Source organism: Megachile rotundata, chromosome 8 (assembly GCF_050947335.1).
Source record: "Megachile rotundata isolate GNS110a chromosome 8, iyMegRotu1, whole genome shotgun sequence".
NCBI classification, from domain to species: domain Eukaryota; kingdom Metazoa; phylum Arthropoda; class Insecta; order Hymenoptera; family Megachilidae; genus Megachile; species Megachile rotundata.
The window spans coordinates 8,949,327-8,971,094 of record NC_134990.1 but is presented as its reverse complement, the minus strand read 5'-3'; the positions used below and the strand labels follow the sequence as shown (position 1 = coordinate 8,971,094).

Here is a 21,768-nt window from a genome sequence, read left to right as displayed (position 1 = left end):
CGTGGCAATATAACGCGTGGCGATATAACACGTGGTGGTACAACTCGTGCATAACTCGTGAAATTAATTTATTGCCAAATCTCTTACATGGAATACTTATTTTTAATTTGAGTGTAGGCACAAGTCCGATGCCGACTGTTCAAGTGTTAATGAACACGTTGCACGTCAACGAAATGAATTATCTCATACAGCACGTTATTTCCTGTTGCTGAATCTTGATTTTCAAATTGCAGCACTCGTCGAACGAATATTCATCTTGTCATAAACGTAATCGGGGCTCATATTTTTATCGCGCTTTCATGCAAATAAGCTGTTACGGATTCATGAAACTGTGCTTTTTTTTGTACTGCGAATTTGCTCGTGTAATTAAATCATCAAGATTTAAGAAGAATTTATCGCGCCGTTATTACGACCTGCAGTTATTAAAATTATAAAAATCATTGAATTATGATCGACGATTGTTGCCGGAAACAATGTTGGAATGCGTTCATTTAAAATTAAAATTGACAAGTGAATTATCGTAGGTATTTTAGCCATACGAACGAATAACAATAAAACAAAGCCAGTCGTTTATAATATATTTGGGAGTATAATTAAAAACATTGGGAACATGTATCAGGCTTGTACTGCAGCTATTTCATGTATACAATGAAACGATTATCAATTGGAACGGGGTTAAAAATGTCGTTGAAAATTTTCATGCAAATTCGACAATATCAGACACGATAAATCTACGTATTACGGATAATTTATCTTGATATTCGCGATTCTAAAAATAAATGATACCATTCGGAAGCTTAAGGCGCTTGTTAAGTTTCGAAATAAGCTGACAAAAAATTATACAACTGTTATGACACTTCGCACAAAATTTGTATAATGTAACATGTATGTATTTTATAGTAGTAGAGACATGCAATTATTAATTCACTGAAAATTATATTAAAATAACAGTTTAGCTATTACTATATTAAAAAGGAAATTATATGATCATGGTACCTAAAAAATTTTAAACATTTCAGTCCAAATTTGAAAATAATTTAACATTTTTTTAAAATAAACTTTGACGATTATTTTCGAGAAAACAGCATTACTTTAAAATTTACCGAAACATATTAAAATAATTGCGAATTAACGAATGCTTAAAAATTACTGCACCGATAGAAATACGAGTGGTCATTTGAGTTAAATGTTCCAACACTTGAGCGATAGTGTAGCGCTCATAGTTCGTGTCGAAAATTACCAAAGTAATTACATTTAATGCAGTGTAATAAATGAAATAGAACAACGCGGTATCAAGACACATTGTTGCAAACGTAGCAGCGTGGTAAACAGCGGGGCAATGCGTTTCCTTTGTAAATGCATTCGAATTTTGGGAACAAATTGGTGCTTTTAGCGATGTTAAAACCGAGCCATTAATCGTGTACTTGATGCATCTCGTGTGCCTGGTCTTGTATAGTAATGACGTGTAGATGTAAATTTATGTCCACGTACGAAGAAACGTTGCACGATTTGTAATTCCCGCTGTAGATTTACTATTCCTGTATACATTCATAACGACGGTACAAATTTGATTAGATTACACCGTATAAAACACAATTTTTCTTTTCAAGATTAAAACACAAAACATGATAGAGATTTATTTTAATTTTGCTAAAATTAGTGTACATAGATGTGCACAACCACTATGTTCATACATGGTTTATATTTATATGAATATGCAGATAAACATAACCTATAAATGTATGTGGATGAACATAACCTATAAATGTATGTGGATGGACATAACCTATAACCTCGTACATTTATCTTTGTGTAAACTTCTAAATTTGTGTGTACAGTAATACTCAAATGTTTCAATTTGATTTTGGTAATCTATTCGACCTTAAAGAACTCAAAGTAGTTGCAATATTTTTCAGAACTCTTATTTATTGTATTATCAAAATACAGAGTGTCTCATAACTAGATTCCTGAAGTGGGAGGTAGCTGACGTGATTCTGAATAAGATTTCCCTTTGCAAAAATGGAATTTGAAGCTACGTTTTTGAATTATTAAGGAAACGCGGACTAATCAGAGCGCGAGGATTATGCATGCGCAGACGCGAGAGCGGCAGCTTTGGATAACGCGTAGTTATCCAACGCGTAGTAATGCAATGTGTGTTAATGCAACGCGTGGTAATCCTACTCGTAGTAATCCAACGCGCAGTAATACAACGTGTAGTAATACAGCGTGTGGATATCCAACGCGTAGTGATCTAGCGCGTGCATATTCAACGCGTAGTAATTCAACGCGTTATAATGCAACGCGTGGTAATTCTAAGCGTAGGACTCTAATGCGTGGTAATCTAACGCGTAGTAATACAACGTGTGGATATCCAATGCGTATTAATCCAGAGCGTGGATATTCAACGCGTAGTAGTGCAACGCGTAGTAATGTAACGCGTGGTAATTCTAAGCATAGGAATCTAACGCGTAGTAATCTAACGCGTAGTTAACCAACGCGTAGTAATCCAACGCGCAGTAATACAACGTGTAGTAATACAGCGTGTGGATATCCAACGCGTAGTAATTTAGCGCGCGCATATTCAACGCGTAGTAATTCAACGCGTAATAATGCAACGCGTGGTAATTCTAAGCGTAGGACTCTAATGCTTGGTAATCTAACGCGTGGTAATACAACGTGTGGATATCCAACGCGTAGTTATCCAGAGCGTGGATATTCAACGCGTAGTAATGTAACGCGTTGTAATTCTAAGCGTAGGAATCTAACGCGTGGTAATCTAACGCGTAGTTAACCAACGCGTAGTAATCCAACGCGTAATAATCTTCGCGCTCTGATTGGTCCGTGTTTTTCCTTAATAATTCAAAAACGAAGCTTCAAATCCCATTTTTGCAAAGGGAAATCTTATTTAGAATCACGTCAGCTACTCCGCATTTCAGGTACCTACACTACTTATGAGACACCCTGTATATAAAATTTCCTATAGATCAATTCCACCATTGAAGACATAACATTTTACCAAAAAATCCTAATACAAGTTCTATCATAATTTAAAGTACTATAATTATCTAACACCAATTCATATACATTCATAACTAATAATCAGATTAAACATAACGTAGGAAAAAAGCTTGAAAGCAATCATATCACCGAACAATATAATTATCCTTAATAATCCGAAAGAAAGTTCAACCCCTCACAGTAGCAAAGTTCGTGTACCCTTTTCAAGAAGCTTCTACTATTCTTTTAATTAAAAGTAGCCGTCGAACAAGGTCGAGTCAGTTGAAACAAAAACTTTAATCACTTTAGGACCAGCCAGGGAACCTGGCGGGGAAAGTTGTGAGCTCTGATCGCAACAGCCACGGGAAAACTTCCGTTTCCGTCATTCGCACTGTTGCTCGATGTCGTGACTGCTGATTTATCGTTCGCGCACATCCATTCGAGTAATTAGATGGGGAATAGAATGGACCTTCGGACTTCCGCGTTTCCATTTTTTATTTATCAAGTTTTCATGTTATGTAGTTTTCGAGTTCTTAAGTTGTTAAGGTTTCAAGCTTGCAAGTTAGTAAGTTTGAAAGTTGTTGAGGTTTCAAGTTGTTAAGTTTGAAAGTTGTTAAGTTTCCAAGCTTATTAAGTTCTCAAGCTGTTACGGTTTCAAGTTGTTAAGTTCTCAGGTTTATTAAGTTCTCAAGCTGTTAAGGTTTCAAGTTGTTAAGTACTCAAGTTTATTAAGTTCTCAAGCTGTTACGGTTTCAAGTTGTTAAGTACTCAAGTTTATTAAGTTCTCAAGCTGTTAAGGTTTCAAGTTGTTAAGTTTTCAAGTTTATTAAGTTCTCAAGCAGTTAAGTTCTCAAGTTTATTAAGTTCTCAAGTTGTTAAGTTTTCAAGTTGTTAAGGTTTCAAGATGTTAAGTTTTCAAGTTTTCAAATTGTTAAGCTTGCAAGTATTTTAAATTTTTCAAGTGGTTTAGTGTTTTAATTGTAAATTTATATAGCAAAACCACTAAATTCCAATATTCCTAGATTATAAAACTACCAAGTGGCAAAATCCTTGAATTGCAAAACCACCAAATTCCAAAATCCCTAAATTGCAAAACCACCAAATCCCGAAATCCCCAAATTACAAAACCACCAAATTCCAAAAACCCTAAATTGCAAAACCATCAAATTCTAAAATCCTTAAATTGCAAAATCACCAACTCTCAAAATCTCTAAATTGCAAAACCAAAAATTCCAAAATCCCTAAATTGCAAAACCACCAAATCCCCAAATCCCCAAATTACAAAACCACCAAATTCCAAAAACCCTAAATTGCAGAACCATCAAATTCTAAAATCCTTAAATTGCAAAATCACCAACTCTCAAAATCTCTAAATCGCAAAACCAAAAATTCCAAAACCCCTAAATTGCAAAACCATCAAATCCCAAGGTGCTCAAACTACAAAACCATCAAAACCCGAAATCCCTAAATCGCAAAACAACCAAGACCCAAAATCCCAAACTTACAAAACCACCAAATACCAAAATCCCTAACTTACAAAACCACCAAACTCCCTGAACCCCAAAACTACATCCCATAAATCATACAAAATTAAAATTGTACTTATTCGAGGAACCAGACTATAACACACGGGATCCAACCTCGTCTTTAATCGCGTAAAGACAAACGCGCTTGTATTATCGACTCGTACAAGCGATGCACCGTGTTGCTCGTTATGGTATAATTAGCACGTGGCGTTGTACATTTTCCAGGGTGCACAGTGCCGCGTTCTATGGGCGTGTACCATCATGCCGTGTTACAGCCAGTAATACTGTAACGGATGAAAACGTTGCTTGTTGCTTTGCTCTTGTCTTACTCTTAATACGTTGGTTTAGTTTCATTTTCAACCTCCAACTGGCTCGTAATTCACCGATATAATTTCACGTTGCTGTGTTTGCAATGTTGATTGAAATTCTCGCTAAAACACAATGCTGTTCGCAGTTTGACCAGCGAATTTAATTCGAACGTGCTAAGGAATTGTGCGAGGACTACACTATGGAATTTTTATTTATAGTAGTGTTATAATAATTTCGGAAAAATTTTATTAATATTTTATTATTCACTATAACTAGATAACTGGGTACCTAACTAACTGGTTGCTGATTACTATAATTTATTGATAGTGGTTTGCGTCGACTTTGAATAGCGCGGTTAAGGGAGCATCGAGAAGGTTCTAGTAGACTCGCGATTTCCGCTGGCTACCTCGCGGATCGGAAATTGCGAGTGTATCGTCTCACTTACCTCGTGGTCGCGTAGCCATAAGCACGTGTTCATCAACGATCGATTGCGAATACATATTATATATATATATATCTTTTGTTTCATGTGTGTACAGAATTATAACCATTTATATTAATAAAAGCGCGAAGCTGCTCACATTTATTATATTAAGTGAAGAATAATTGCTATATATAAAACAATGTCCAAATTTTATTGCACGTTTGCACATTTATTTTTTTATACATTTTATTGTTTACACATATTTAATTTAAATCTAAATTAAGCTTAAAAACTTCGAATCGAGTTAGGCTACGAATTAAAATCTGTCGAAAATCATTTTATGATATTAATTATATAATATCAAGTATTAAAAGCATATTTTGGTGCATTTTGATCCGCGTATTTTAGTTCGGCCGAATTTCTTTGCTTACTGTCCGGGAATAAAAGAAACGAACAATAGGATGATGAAAAGTTCGTTGGAACAATAGATAAGTTACCCATACCAGGTAAACGCGTGTATCGAAAGAAGATCCATAGAAATTTTCCAAACCGTGTCATGAACTATTTTTGAAGGTTGCCATGTTCCATTCCTGTATTATTTTCTAAAAATATCTCTGTTACAAACAAGTGAAGCACGTTACAAAACAACAATCATGCTTATATACGTATGTATACATATATATTCAAGATATTATTTTCCGTACAAATATTTGTATTGAAGCTCCAATTTTTTCGTTCTCTTGCTTTGTGCAATAATAGATGAAAAGATGTAAATATAGGTCACACAATTTTTTATTCATTATTGTAGTTGTTGTAGTTATCATAGATATTATCATAGTCATCATTACATTATAGTAATCATAAAATCATTATATTATAGTAGTCACAATTATTATGATCATAATAACTATTGAAGTTATCATAATCATAGTGGTAAACGTTATAATTGTAATTAGAGCTATTATAGTTATCTTGATATCAACATAGTCGTCATAGTTACTAGAATCATCATCATAGTCGTCAGAATTATCGTCATAGCTATTATAACCATTTTAATCGTAACTATGGTCATTAGAATTGCCATAATGATTGTGGTGATGATTCTGATGGTTATGAATATGATTCTTATGGTTATCATATTATGATTGGCATAACTATCATAATAATTGTCATAGGTATCATACTTATCAGCACCATTCATTTCCATGGCCATCATAGTTATCGCACCCGTCATCATATTCACCATATTCATAATATTCATCGTATTCATTATATTAATCATATTCAACATATTCAATACATTCATCATATTCATATTTCATCATATACATCATAGCCATCATATTGACCATATTTATCATATTCATCGTGTTCACGATATTCATCATATTCATCAACATTCATCGTATTGGTCATATTCATCATATTCTCCTTATTGATCATATTCATCAACATTCATCGTATTGGTCATATTAATCATATTCATCTTATTGATCATATTCATCAACATTCATCGTATTGGTCATATTAATCATATTCATCTTATTGATCATATTCACCAACATTCATCATATTGGACATATTCATCATATTCATCTTATTGATCATATTCATCAACATTCATCGTATTGGTCATGTTAATCATATTCATCTTATTAATTATATTCATCAACATTCATCGTAATGGTCACATTCATCATATTCATCTTATTGATCATATTCATCAACATTCATCATATTGGTCATATTCATGATATTCTCCTTATTGATCATATTCATCAACATTCATCGTAATGGTCACATTTATCATATTCATCTTATTGATCATATTCATCAACATTCATCATATTCATCATAGTCATCATAGTGTATCACAGTTATCTTATAAATCATTTCACACAAGCTTCTAAACTAAATGCAGAAAGTTCTCAACGCTGACGAAACAGTTAAAAGGTAGAAAGACGAGGATTTAAATTAAATTCAAAGATTTTTTAAAACGAAGAGAAAGAGAAATTTCCATGAAACAATTTTAAACGCGTTTCATTTCCTCGAAATATTTACTCAAAATACAGTAGATATTTCCTTGTCATGACGTCCGTCGCGTTTTTCGTTTTTTCCCCGGAACACGGTTCTCTATATGCAAAGATTGTATCAAATTTCGCCGAATGCGCACAGAGCGGAACTTTCGCAAGCAAAAAAAACTGAAAATTGTAACAGATTTCATTTTCTGTTGCAGAAGAAATATTTGGATAACCGATGAACGCGTGTCGATAACATCCTGATGTACTAAAATTTTTCTTTGGTTTTGCTGGAATGTTTTTTCGTTGAACTTTTTGATAGTGAATTTTCTTTTGAGTGTATGAGCGAGATCTGTGAAGTTTGTAGTGGAAACGACGCTGAAAAGTTTGTGGGTCATTGATAATTAATTGTAATACATTTTTTTGTTGGAAGATGTAGGACTTTTGCAGTTTTGCAAATTTGGGATTCTGCGGTTTTTGAAGTGCGGGATCTTGCCTTTGAATTTTGCGATTTGGGGATTTTTAAATTTAGGGATTTGGGTTTGATGGAATTTGGAAATTTAGGGATTTTTAACTTTGGAAATTTGGAAATTTGGAATTTTGGAATTTTAGCAATTTGGAAATTTGGAATTTTGGAATTTTGGAAATTAGGAATTTGAAAATTTGGAATTTGGAATTTTGGAAATTAGGAATTTGAAAATTTGGAATTTGGAATTTTGGAAATTAGGAATTTGAAAATTTGGAATTTGGAATGTGGAAATTTGCAAATTTGGAAATTTGAGACTGAAAACTTGAGAATTTGAAATTTTGGTAATTTGGAATTTTGGAAGTTTGGAAGTTTGGAAGTTTGGAATTTTGAAAATTTGGTATTTTGGAAATTTGGAATTTTGGCAATTTGGAAATTTGAAAATTAGGAATTTGAAAATTTGGAATTTGGAAATTTGGAAATTTGAGACTTTGAAAACTTGAGAATTTGAAATTTTGGTAATTTAGAATTTTGGAATTTTGGAATTTTGAAAATTTGGAAATTTAGAATTTTGGAAATTTGGAAATTTGGGACCTTAGAATTTTGGAATTGTAATATTTTTAAACTTAATAGTTTTCAGAATTCTCAGACTTAAAAATTGTATAATTTTGAAACTTAGGGTCTTTGGAGTTTTCAGACTTTCTTAGAATTTTTTAATTTAGATATTTTAGTTTTTTTAGACTTTGCAGTTATATAATTTAAAAATTTGGGAATGGCGTTTTCAGACTTTGGAATTATTGAGTTTTCACATTTAGGTTCTATGGTGTTTTGAGACCTTGGGATGTTGTTACTTTGTTCTTGGTCGACATGTGGATTTTATGCGATTTTACTCGCGCAATTACCACACGGTACCCCAGAAATTTGTGGTTTTTGTGGTCGATCGTTACGACTGCTGGCCACTTGTTCACGTAATTAATTCACCGTGTAATTTCCTGTTGTTCTTGCCTTGTTCCATTTTGTTCCTTTTTCTAGTACAACTTTATGCTATTACTCATGTTTGTAGTCCATATTTTCGACAAAATAAATATTTCATAAAGTATATACTATTTTTATTTATTTTCATTTCTGTATACTTATTTAGTTTAACTTTAATATATATAAACATTCATATTATACTCGTAAATATACAATTACACATATCTCAAATAATTCAAATTGTGTCATTTATAAGTTTGAAATTTCGCGCGCTAAATTCGAATTAATTTCTTACATATACTTTTTCAATTTTGCAATATATGTACATCCAGGAATCAAAGAAAAAAAAATATTTGAAACAACAACAATTTTAACATAAAATTTTTAAATTAACAGAGTTAAATATACAATTACATGTACAACTAAAGTGGCATAATTTGAGTCTGTTCTGGCGCGAAATTTGAATTATTTAAACTTCAATAACCTTCGAAACCATATATTTCTTTTTCTACTAAAAAATACATTATTTTTAACTAAACTATAGTCTAATTCTACAAGACTTCACGTTTTTGAGTTGACATCGGTATGTGTAATATAATATTTGTACGAACGAATAATCTAACGCCTTAAATAAAGTTCTGCTTACGCGTTGGTAGAAATCCAAACACGAATGTAAGTACAAGCACTATATATCCCTCGTTATGAATTCGATCGACTCGAAGAAACGGGACACCTCGAGAACTATGCCGTTCAATTCCGTCGTCTTCAACTCCATCGAACACTTTTTAACGAGAAAACGAGAACCGTAGACGACTTGACTTATTTCAGCAAATTTTATTCCAATCTCTTTTGAAAGAATAAATAGAACTTAAATATGCATTAGAATTGTTTGAGATTCAATTATTATTTTTTTCAGTAAATTTTTTTGCAAGAATAAAGTAATTCAAATTTGGCGCCACAAAACTGAAGCTTGAAAATTATACAATTTTTGTGTATAATAATTTAGAAATTATTAGGATGGAGATAGGATATTAAACGTAGTTATTGTATATGTATTATAGAACTCACATTGTAGAATTTAAAAATTTTAACCTTCTGGCGCCAAATTTGAATTACTTTTATATACAAGTATATGTTTCTTCAATTTTTTAGTCATGAATGAAATTTTAAATTTCTACATTTGTAAATTAAAAATTTGTTAATTTGAAATTTAAAAAGTGACATATATGAAATTTTTAATTTATTAAACTTAAAAATAATTTTTGAAAATTTTGAAAACTTGAAAGCTTGAAAAATTTTTTATTTTCCAAATTTCTAAATTTTCAAATCTTACAATTTGATATTTATAAATATCTTTATACACTCTGATGCTATAGCCTTATCAGAAACATCGTTGTGCTATATAGCGAGACTGTTCACAAAAACCTTCCTTATAACAAAATTAATGTAATACAAACTATACAACAATAAATAAATCAGTAAATATAAACCATTCTAACAATCGAACACAAGCTTATTTATGAAGAAGGTTAAAATAGTCAGACCAGAAATGAAAAATTCAAATCGATGGAGAATAAGGAGCTTGATAAAAGGAGATGATTCGCGTCTCGGAAAAGTACGAAGAAATTCTCGAAGCAACGGGAGCCGTCTCGTCTCACAAAGTTCATTTAATGAGTTTAACACGATCAAGGAGAAACTTAATTAAGCAGAAAGATGAAAATATGAATGGCACTTTGATGCGCTAGTCTAGGAAACATTCAACGCATCTTCATCGATGAACATTGAATCTCGTTTCTTGATCAAAAGAACTTCTCAGTCGAAGGAAAGTTAAATATTTCTTATGCTCGTTATTTTTAATCTTTATATAGCTGCTGCACGTTTTATTGGTGATTTAACTAGTTTTAAAGTTGGGGATTTGCAAATTATTAAATTTTGAAGGTTAGATATTCGCAAATTTGGAAATTGTTAAGTTTAAAAATTTTCTAGTTTAGATGTTGTTGAATTTGGGTATTTTTTAAATTCAAATTTTTGAGTTTCTATTTTCGCAAATTTTAAAATTCACATACTCTGAAATTCTGAACTTTCCAAATTCTGAAATTTCCAAATTCTCAAATTTCCAAGTTTTCTAATTTCCGAGTTCTCAAATTTCCAAGTTCTCAAATTTCCAAGTTCTCAAATTTCCAAGTTCTCAAATTTCCAAGTTCTCAAATTTCCAAGTTCTCAAACTTTCAAGTTCTCAAACTTTCAAACTCTCAAATTTCCAAACTCACAAATTTCCAAATTCTGAAATTTCCAAATTCTGAAATTTCCAAATTCTCAAATTTCCAAGTTTTCAAATTTCCAAGTTCTCAAATTTCCAAGTTCTCAAACTTTCAAGTTCTCAAACTTCCAAACTCTCAAATTTTCAAATTTCCAAATTCTCAAATTTCCAAATTCTCATACTTCCAAATTCTCATACTTCCAAATTCTCAAACTTCCAAATTCTCAAATTTCCAAATTTTCAAATTTCCAAATTCTCAAATTTCCAAATTCTCATACTTCCAAATTCTCAAACTTCCAAATTCTCAAATTTCCAAATTTCCAAATTTCCAAAATTCCAAAATTCCAAAATTCCAAAATTCCAAATTCTCACATTTTCATAATTAAAAATCCCTAAATATCCAAATTCCATCAAACCCAAATCTCTAAATTCAAAAATCCCCAAATTTCTAAACCCTCAAAAAATTCCACTTTCACTTTCAAACCGACTATCATTAAATTACATTAAAAAATTCACCAGTTATCTGAGAAAATTCCCAAACGGGAATTCCCTCGTTTTTCCAGCTAAGGATATCGTCATCAAGATATCTGTTAAGTAGTCGAAGATATTTCTTAAGCATTTGATATAGAAAGTTAGTAAGGAATGATGTATCAATCGAGTCATGTAGATGACATCACTGGCAATTCATGCCGGTGATATCATCTTTCGTTATTACTTACACATACGTGTAATCGTTTCGAGGACCTTTTAAAGAAACATTTGCAATTTGCATGAATCATGTTTGAACACAGAAATAAATTATATGCCGAGGATTCTTCCTTAAAATATTCCATTTGAAAAGGTCGACGTGATATTACAGACCTTTATTATGATTTGTTAGATGTTTATTTAATATTTTGAATTTAGGATATATTGGGAAATGGTAATATATGTAGGTGATATTTTTGCAAATTTTTGAAACGTTTCAAGTTTATGAATTTTTAGATTTTTAGGATTTTGCAAATTTTGTATGTGTAGTTTCTAATTTTTAATTTTAATTTTCCTTTGGACAAACTTTTGTGTTGTAAAATTTCCAAGTTTTTGATTCTTCAAATTTTTTATAATTTTCAGATTTATAAATTTATAAATTCTTAAATTTTTACATTGTCAAATTCTAAAATTCACAAATTTATAAATTACACATTCTGTAATTCTCAAAAAATTCAAATTACCAAATTTAAAAATTCCCAATTTCTTAAATCTTCAAGGCCCTGTATTTTAAAACTTCTAATTCCCCAAATCCCCAAAATTCTCAAATTTCTAAGTTCTCAAATTTGAAATTTCCCAAATTTCAAAAATCCCCAAATTCCCAAATTCTTAAATCACCAAATCCCTAAATCCCTAAATCCCCAAATCCCCAAATTCCCAAATTCTCAAATTTCCAAATTCTCAAATCACCAAATGCCCAAATTCCCAAATCCCTAAATTTTCAAATCACCAAATCCCCAAATTCCCAAATTCTCAAATCACCAAATCCCTAAATCCCTAAGTCCCTAAATCCCTAAATCCACAAATCCCCAAATTCCCAAATTCCCAAATTCCCAAATTTCCAAATTCTCAAATTTCCAAATTCTCAAATCACCAAATGCCCAAATTCCCAAATCCCCAAATTTTCAAATCACCAAATGCCCAAATTCCCAAATTCTCAAATCACCAAATCCCTAAATCCCTAAGTCCCTAAATTCCTAAATCCACAAATCCCCAAATTCCCAAATTCCCAAATTTCCAAATTTCCAAATTCGCAAATCACCAAATCCCTAAATCCCTAAATCCACAAATCCCCAAGTCCCCAAATTCCCAAATTCCCAAATTCCCAAATTTCCAAATTCTCAAATCACCAAATGCCCCAATTCCCAAATCCCCAAATTCTCAAATCACCAAATCCCCAAATCCCCAAATCCCCAAATCCCCAAATCCCCAAATCCCCAAATCCCCAAATTCCCAAATTCTCAAATTCTCAAATTCTCAAATCCGCAAATTCCCAAATTCCCAAATTCCCAAATTCCCAAATTCTCAAATCACCAAATGCCCAAATTCCCAACTTTCTCAAATCCCCAAATTAAAAAATTTGCTAATTCACCAAATTTCAAATTTCTAAACCTGACTGTACCTCACTGTCCAAAACCCTAAATTCCACTTCTAATACTCTCAGACTCCTGAAAAATATTCCCATCTTTTTTATCAAAAATACCAAGAGGATTAATCAACCATCCTTGATCACCCACGATAATTAGGTTAGCAAAATGACTCTCTATTGAACACCGTAGCGTGTTTGTATCGTTCCATTCGTACCCGTTGCAGAATACCGATATTAAGGGTTCATTTATCTTACTTAGAGGCTGGTCGATGAGTCTAGCCCATTATAGTCGCTAGGGACCAAAATTCTCTATTCAGATCTAGTTTCTTCTAGCCTGAGCATCGGCTACCTTCACAGATCAATATTCATTAAGGTGGAACTGTCCTACTCTGTTTATCTCGCCTTCTGTGCTCATCAATTAATACTTGGAAGGTTTGATTGACCGATTGCTTCGTAAACAAGCCTCAGCTAATCGTGATAGTGTTTGTATCTGATAGTTCCGTGATGGCTTTTCGGGAAATCAATTTATTGTATGTAAGTCTTAAATAGATACTTTGCCTTTTTTGCATTGAATAAAGTAATGTCATTTACAAGTTGTGGATGATTTTGTATAATTCTATGAATTGAATCAATACTTAATATACAGGTATTACATTTTTTATATAATTTTGTGTAGAATAAATATATAATATACGAGTATTAAATAAATATTGAATCAGTACTTAATATACAAGTATTAAATTTTTTATATAATTTTGTATGGAATAAATATGTAATATACGAGTATTAAATAAATATTGAATCAATACTTAATATACAGGTATTAAATTTTTTATATAATTTTGCATGGAATAAATATGTAATATACGAGTATTAAATAAATATTGAATCAGTACTTAATATACAGGTATTAAATTTTTTATATAATTTTGCATGGAATAAATATGTAATATACGAGTATTAAATAAATATTGAATCAATACGTAATATACAAGTATTAAATTTTTTATATAATTTTGTATGGAATAAATATGTAATATACGAGTATTAAATAAATATTTTATATAAATTTTTTAAGGAATAAGTACGTATGCAAGTGTAAAATAAATACTCTGTATAGCTATGTGTGGAATATGTAATATGTATGCAACATGTATACATGTATCGAGCAGGTGACATGTAAGTATGAATTAAATACATTGTCGAATTACAATCTATTGAAAATACGCATAGATACTACTATTTTAATATTATTGATTTCATTAGTACAATACTTATGAGAAATTTATTTATATTAATAAATAAATGTGCTAAATGATACACGAGTTAAATAATATAATTTCGCAAATTTGAAAATTAGGAGATTAGAAAGCTGGTGATTTGAAAATTTGAAAATGTGGAAATTGAGAAATTAGGGATTTGGGATTTGAGAATTTGGAAATTTGAAAATTTGGGATTTTTGACAATTTGGGATTTGAAAATTTGGAAATTTGGGAATTTGGAAATTTGAGGATTTGGGATTTGAGAATTTGGGAGTTTGAGAATTTGGGATTTGAGAATTTGGAAATTTGAAAATTTGGGATTTGAGAATTTAGGATTTTGAAAATTTGGAATTTTGAGAATTTGGGATTCAAGAATTTGGAAATTTGAAAATTTGGGATTTTTGACAATTTGGGATTTGAAAATTTGGAAATTTGACAATTTGGGAATTTGAGAATTTGGGATTTGAGAATTTGGGATTTGAGAATTTGGAAATTTGAAAATTTGGGATTTGAGAATTTGGGATTTTGAAAATTTGGAATTTTGAGAATTTGGGATTCAAGAATTTGGAAATTTGAAAATTTGGGATTTGGAAATTTAAAAATTTAAAAATTTAAAAATTGGAAATACTACCACGCGGAAATTTTGAAACTTGCAAACTTAGAAACTTGGTAATTTGCAAATTAGAAAACTTCGAAACTTGATCATTTTTAAATTTGAAAATATTAGAACATAAAAATCGTAAAACCCGTAACCTGAAACTTTTGCAATCAATAACCCTGTCAATACAAAAATTTATAAATCAAAAAATTTGTTAACTTGCTAATTTATTAACTACACCAGGTTATATTGCAACTAAAAAAATTCCTATAGCCTTTCAAATAAGATCATACAATACGATTATGTTGAAACGCGTGTAAGAACGATATTTATGAAGTTGCTGGCAATTTTCTACTTTGTGATCACTTTTTATCGTGACTAGGGAAAAGGGAGGGTTATAGATATGTAGATAAGGGGTACAGTTATTAGGTAGCGAAGAATGGAACAAAAAAATTAGAATGTACGATGATAAGAAAGCATTTATAGAGCAGAAAATCGTGCAAAACTTCTAAAGATCCTTTTAAGATGCCGTTAAATTTTAAATAACGTTGTTTATATGTTATTAAACAAAGAAATTATTTCATGTAATAAGTGAGCAATGATTTTAATGAATTTCGAACGATATTACAAAATGAAAATTAAATTATTGGAACCCGAAATTATTTACATATATTGAAACAGTGGTTTAATAATTCCCAAAATTAAAAGCAAATCATCGTTGATCATAAATCGTGCTCGGTATAGATCTGTGTACAATCATTGAATAATTTGAATCGTGTCAGTATTTAATGACAGTAATTAATGTGATCACATTACTGTAATTTCTATGGCCGATATTCGTCAATCGTCACGGTGCGTTTAATGGCGCTTTCATGAGTTACGTTTTGAAGAATTCATTTTATTAATTTTTATATACTAATTTAGGTTTGGTAAAATTTTAGTGGATTTTAGATAGAAATAGAAATTTATAGAAATTATAGAAGAATTACATTAACTTAATTTTTGAAGGTTTTACAAGTTTTATTAAATTGAAGAAGTAGATATTTTATAAATTTTAATAAACTGATTTTAATGTTGCAAATTTCAGTAAATTGTTTTAGGAGATGTCATAAATATTAATAAATTGATTTAGAAATGTTTACAAGTTACATTTTATCAATTTTAATAAACCTTAGATAATTGTGCAAAATATGAAAAGTTAATTTGGTGCAATTGCAATTTATATCCAGAACAACGCAAACGATTGAAGAAAATAAATTGCTGTCGTTTAATTATCTTTAACAGAAACTCTTTTATACTTTTACTGAAATTAGGTACATTCATTAAAGTGTAATGAAATAAATTAAGGGTAGTGGAGGAAAAACTGTTACAAAGTGTAATTTACGGTTGTACGGTTACAATTGTAATTTCAAATGATAAATTGTTATGATATTTGAATTTGGTTGTTTATATTTATTACTCTAATTACAGTTTTTATTAAACTATAAATTTAGGAATTTATAACAAGTAATAATGTAATTATTTCAATTTTTGATATTTAAATTTTTTACTTCTCAAGTTTCTATATTTTTTAATTATTAGATTTATACATTTCCCAATTTTTCAACTTTTAAATTTTCAAATTTTGTATATTTCAAAGTTTCAAGTATTTCAATTTTAAATTTATAAATTTTTTCAAGTTTCAGTTTTCAAATCTTCAAATCTAAGTTTTTAAATTTTAAAATATCAGTGTAAGAAGCTGAATGTTAAATTACATATTTTATTGAAGCAAGAAAAGAAAGACATCGAATATTTGTCCGCATTTGTATACAATTTATTCGTGTCTTGTTTTGGGTTGAGAGCGTTCAAGGACTGTTTTTCTTTTTTATACCATTCCCCACGAGATATCAGATACTTGTCTTGTTGCGTGACCGAATAAACTGTAATGCTATTTCTGTTTATATACCCTAATATTTATTTTCTTCAATTGAAGTATACACTTTTACTGTGTCACTTCATGACTACAACATGCCTTCATGATTCAAACATAATTACATCTCGAAAGTACGTTATAGTTTTTCAAGATTTTGTCGGTATATGATCTCCCTGGTAACGGAGGTCACAGCGAAGAATAATAACATCGGGACGTCAGTCTTCAATCGTACGTTGTCGAGGAAAGGTCGTAGTGTATCTATCGATTTGGAATTTTAAAAACTTAGTTATATAGAATTATATAATTATAGATTATACATTACATAATTAAAGAATTGTACATGCTTTAACTATTTGAATCAAGAATATATCCAGGAGCGCCTATAAGAACACACCGTTTATACGTTCGTGCATTGCAGTCTTACAGGCGCACTTCTGTCATCGATCAAACTTTATATTAAACTTTTAATTCTATATTATTATTTTCTAAACATCATGCCACTTTATTAAATACCACTTTTCTAATCCAAGAAAATCTTCCATTCTAAAATTTTAATACTTAACTTCCGTTAATTCGTGACTACATTTATACACATTTTAAATTTCCCGCTCATTTTACGAAGTACACTTATCATAACCTAAATTGCGTTCCACAAGAAAAAAATGAATGTAACGAACGCAAGGTTATTTTATAATAAAACTTTTAATGAAATTGTCCATAAAAAGTAACTGAATTGAATAATTAAGCAAATTTATGTAAATATTAAGGTGAAGTGTCAAATGGCGTTAAAAGTATGTTCCTAGAAGAAGAAACGGTAGCATTTCCGGTTGGTTTGCCCTCGATAACTTTATTCCTTCAGTTGGTGCCGTTTTTCCAGTCAAACTTTGAAATGCAGCGACGATGAGGGCGCATCGTTCGAATCAATTTCCTAGCGACTCGCGTGCAGGAAATCGAATATACCGGAAACCGGCTCTGGCGATCGGCTGCGAATACGATCACCAGCTAGTCGATTTCTTTGTCAGATAATCTTCCACCTTTCTATCTCTTTTATTTTTTTTTTACCTGCTCGTTTCAATTCTTCAGAGTTCCGATGGGCGGTTCCAATCTTATCGTCGATTCTTTAAATCTAACTTTACTCCTTCGTTTTTGGTTTAGGTTAGGTTGAAAGATGAAAGAAATGCAATTTCTTCTTGGTATTCATTTGTGTTAAAGAAAGGAGGTCGGAGTGAGGTATATTTTAACGATAGGGTATTGTTCTAGTCTTTGTTCGTTTTAGGAAAGAATTTACAAATTATTTTATAATATATTGATATAAATATACATATATCTGTACATAGTAATTGCTTTCTTAATATTAAGCTATTATAGCAAAAAAAAGTTAAATCAATTTTATTTAAAGTTGTACAATTTACACAAATTATTTTATAATATATTATAATATATTAATGTAATATATTACATATATCTGTACATAGTAATTGCTTTTTTAATATTAAGCTATTATAGCAAAATAAAAAGTTAAATCAATTTTATTTAAAGTTGTACAATTTACACAAATTATTTTATAATATATTATAATATATTAATGTAATATATTACATATATCTGTACATAGTAATTGCTTTTTTAATATTAAGCTATTATAGCAAAGTAAAAAGTTAAATCAATTTCATTTAAAGTTGTACAATTTACACAAATTATTTTATAATATATTATAATATATTACATATATTTGTACATAGTAATTGCTTTCTTAATATTAAGCTACTATAGCAAAATAAAAAGTTAAATCAATATTACATTTACAATTTTTATGTATATTTGATAGTCATAATAATTTTTGGTTATTTTTATTTTATTAAATTATGAAGTTACCAAATCCTTTATTTTCCAAATTTTAATTAACTGTTCACTCTCTACATATTATTCGTACCAACAAAACGAAATAATATTTATCAAATATATAATACACAAGTTCATTAATTATGCAGACTCTCTTAACCTATAATACATTGTACATTCGTCTGCAAAATATTAATTCAATAACCACCGATAATAATCGAAATCACTCGAACGTTAATCCTTCAACGCAACATAAAGTTATTCAACAGTTTGTCGAAATCATCGGTGAAAATTGAATTAACTTGATCCCGTAACGTTGGTATCACAGTTTTGTGAAACGAAAGTTGCGTGGTTCGAAGCACCGTGCAGATGTCGCAAAATCGTGGCCGAAAATCGAATTAACTCAATTCCATCCTCGTTTCACGTTCCACTTCCATAAACGGCGCACTTCCGTTGTTCGTTCCACTTTGCGAATTGGACTCCTTCCAATTCGCTTCTCCTTACAATTTCCTCGCCCTTAGGGAAAGTCCTGAAAGTGCCAATGAACGCAGCCTTTGCTTCGATTTTGTCGCTCCTCGATAAACCAAAACGTGAAAAATTGTAATATAATTATTTAACACGTTGCCGCGTTATCTACACGAGAATGACGTTTAAATTTCCATACAAATCTGTCGTTTGGATTATTAAGAACTTGTTCACTTACCTCAGTGGAAATACTTGTATTAATTACGTAGAATTATGAATAATAAATATGTAAGCGAAGTGTATACATTATGGGGTGAACGAGTCACTTCGGGAAGAGTCGGTAACGTTCGGCGGTAGTCGAGGAAAGATCGACTGTCAATCGACACTCGAGGCGCAGAGACAGTCATGTAACGACGCGCGTAGCTTGTAGACATTGTTTTCTTTATTATTAAAAGTACTTTTTACATATATATTTCGATAAAACTGTTTTATTGTGCCGTCTCAATCACCTCATTGACAATAATAAAACATTGCAAAAATATTTGGTTAGATTTATTAAAAATAAAAATCCTACTTCATTAAATTATCAACTGATTCCTTGTAGCAGTCAACGTGTTAATAACGCGTGGACTTTGTAAGTACATATAATTACAAGTCAAATGCACTTCCATTTTAAGTGGAATTAATTAGTTTAAATAAATAAAATTTATACAAATATATACAATAATAATTTCTATAACACTATAGTGTTTATTAATAAGATTCGCTGTGTATATTTTTTCTTCTTATTAACACATAGGTACATTCTGCGTAAAACTGAGGTTGTAGAAAAATAATTTTTATACTATTAATTAATTTTTTCTGCAGTTCTTTTCTGTTTCATATCAAATTTGAGATAAAACATGACTCAATATATATATTGCATAATGCATCTTATATGCAATGGCACTTTTACATACGTTCACTTAAATATTTATTTTAATATTTTAAATATATAATATAAATAGAATTATGCATACTTGATATTTATATAAATTTCTAATGAATTTTGTCTTATGTATTACAGATTAAATACAAGATTGCGGCATGAAACTGATCTCCATCCACCAGCGCATATTGCAAGAAGATTGAGGTTAATTATTTGAAGAGAACTATGATTTTGAAGAACGTTAATATGCAGTTCCATTAGACATCCTTCACATCTCACCGCAATGTAGCATATGAAGATAAAAAATATAGATTACTATGTTCATTAGTATTGTATTATGTATTATATGGAATATTATATTGTAATATTATATTATTGTATTATATTATAGTTTTCATTAATATTGTATTACTAGTATTATATTTATTTATTTATTGAACTGCGTTGTATGCAAAAAAAGTGATTTAATAAACATTTCAAACGAATTACATGTGTACTTTACTTCTATCCCTTCCATTAATATAAAATAATTTAATATTAAAAATAAAATATATACTAAAAATAAAAGAAAAATAAAAGAATTAAAGTAATGACGTGTAAAACATAAAAGTAAAAAAAGAAAATTAAAATACCTCCTTATAACTTATGTTCTCCTGATACCAAATTTCAAAATCGGCAGCTGGGATTTCAAAATAATTTTCGAGAATTCCTGGAATTTGACGTCATCAAAATTCCAAGAAGTGGCATTCGTGCCACCTCCTCGCATGTTATGTTCTCCTGATACCAAATTTCAAAATCGGCGGCAGGGATTTCAAAATAAATTTCGAGAATTCCTGGAATTTGACGTCATAAAAATTCCAAGAATTGGCATTTGTGCCACCTCCTCGCATATCATGTTCTCCTGATACCAAATTTCAAAATCGGCAGCTGGGATTTCAAAATAATTTTCGAGAATTCCTGGAATTTGACGTCATCAAAATTCCAAGAAGTGGCATTCGTGCCACCTCCTCGCATGTTATGTTCTCCTGATACCAAATTTCAAAATCGGCGGCAGGGATTTCAAAATAAATTTCGAGAATTCCTGGAATTTGACGTCATAAAAATTCCAAGAATTGGCATTTGTGCCACCTCCTCGCATATCATGTTCTCCTGATACCAAATTCTAAAATCGGGCAATGGAATTTCAAAAAATCGGCTTCGAGAATTCTTAGAAATGACGTCATCAAAATTCTAGGAAGTGGCATCTTGTGCCACCTCCTCGCATATCATGTTCTCCTGATACCAAATTTCAAAATCGGCGGCTGGGATTTCAAAATAAATTTCGAGAATTCCTGGAATTTGACGTCATGAAAATTCCAAGAAGTGGCATTTGTGCCACCTCCTCGCATGTTATGTTCTCCTGATACCAAATTTCAAAATCGGCGGCTGGGATTTCAAAATAAGTTTCGAGAATTCCTGGAATTTGACGTCATCAAAATTCCAAGAATTGGCATTTGTGCCACCTCCTCGCATATTATGTTCTCCTGATACCAAATTCTAAAATCGGGCAATGGAATTTCAAAAAATCGGCTTCGAGAATTCTTAGAAATGACGTCATCAAAATTCTAGAAAGTGGCATTCGTGCCACCTCCTCGCATATTATGTTCTCCTGATACCAAATTCTAAAATCG

General features: G+C 30.6%; 1 protein-coding gene across 5 annotated transcripts in view; it reads left to right on the top strand.

Moving 5' to 3' along the window:
• Pect (phosphoethanolamine cytidylyltransferase) overlaps positions 1-20,539 on the top strand; it is a 63,214-nt gene extending 42,675 nt beyond the window's left edge. For all 5 annotated transcript variants that reach the window (XM_012282063.2, XM_076534426.1, XM_076534427.1 and 2 more), the window contains one exon: positions 20,237-20,539. The gene's annotated coding sequence lies outside the window, so the exon portion shown is untranslated. The remainder of the gene's footprint in view (positions 1-20,236) is intronic.
• The last annotated feature ends 1,229 nt before the right edge of the window (positions 20,540-21,768 follow it).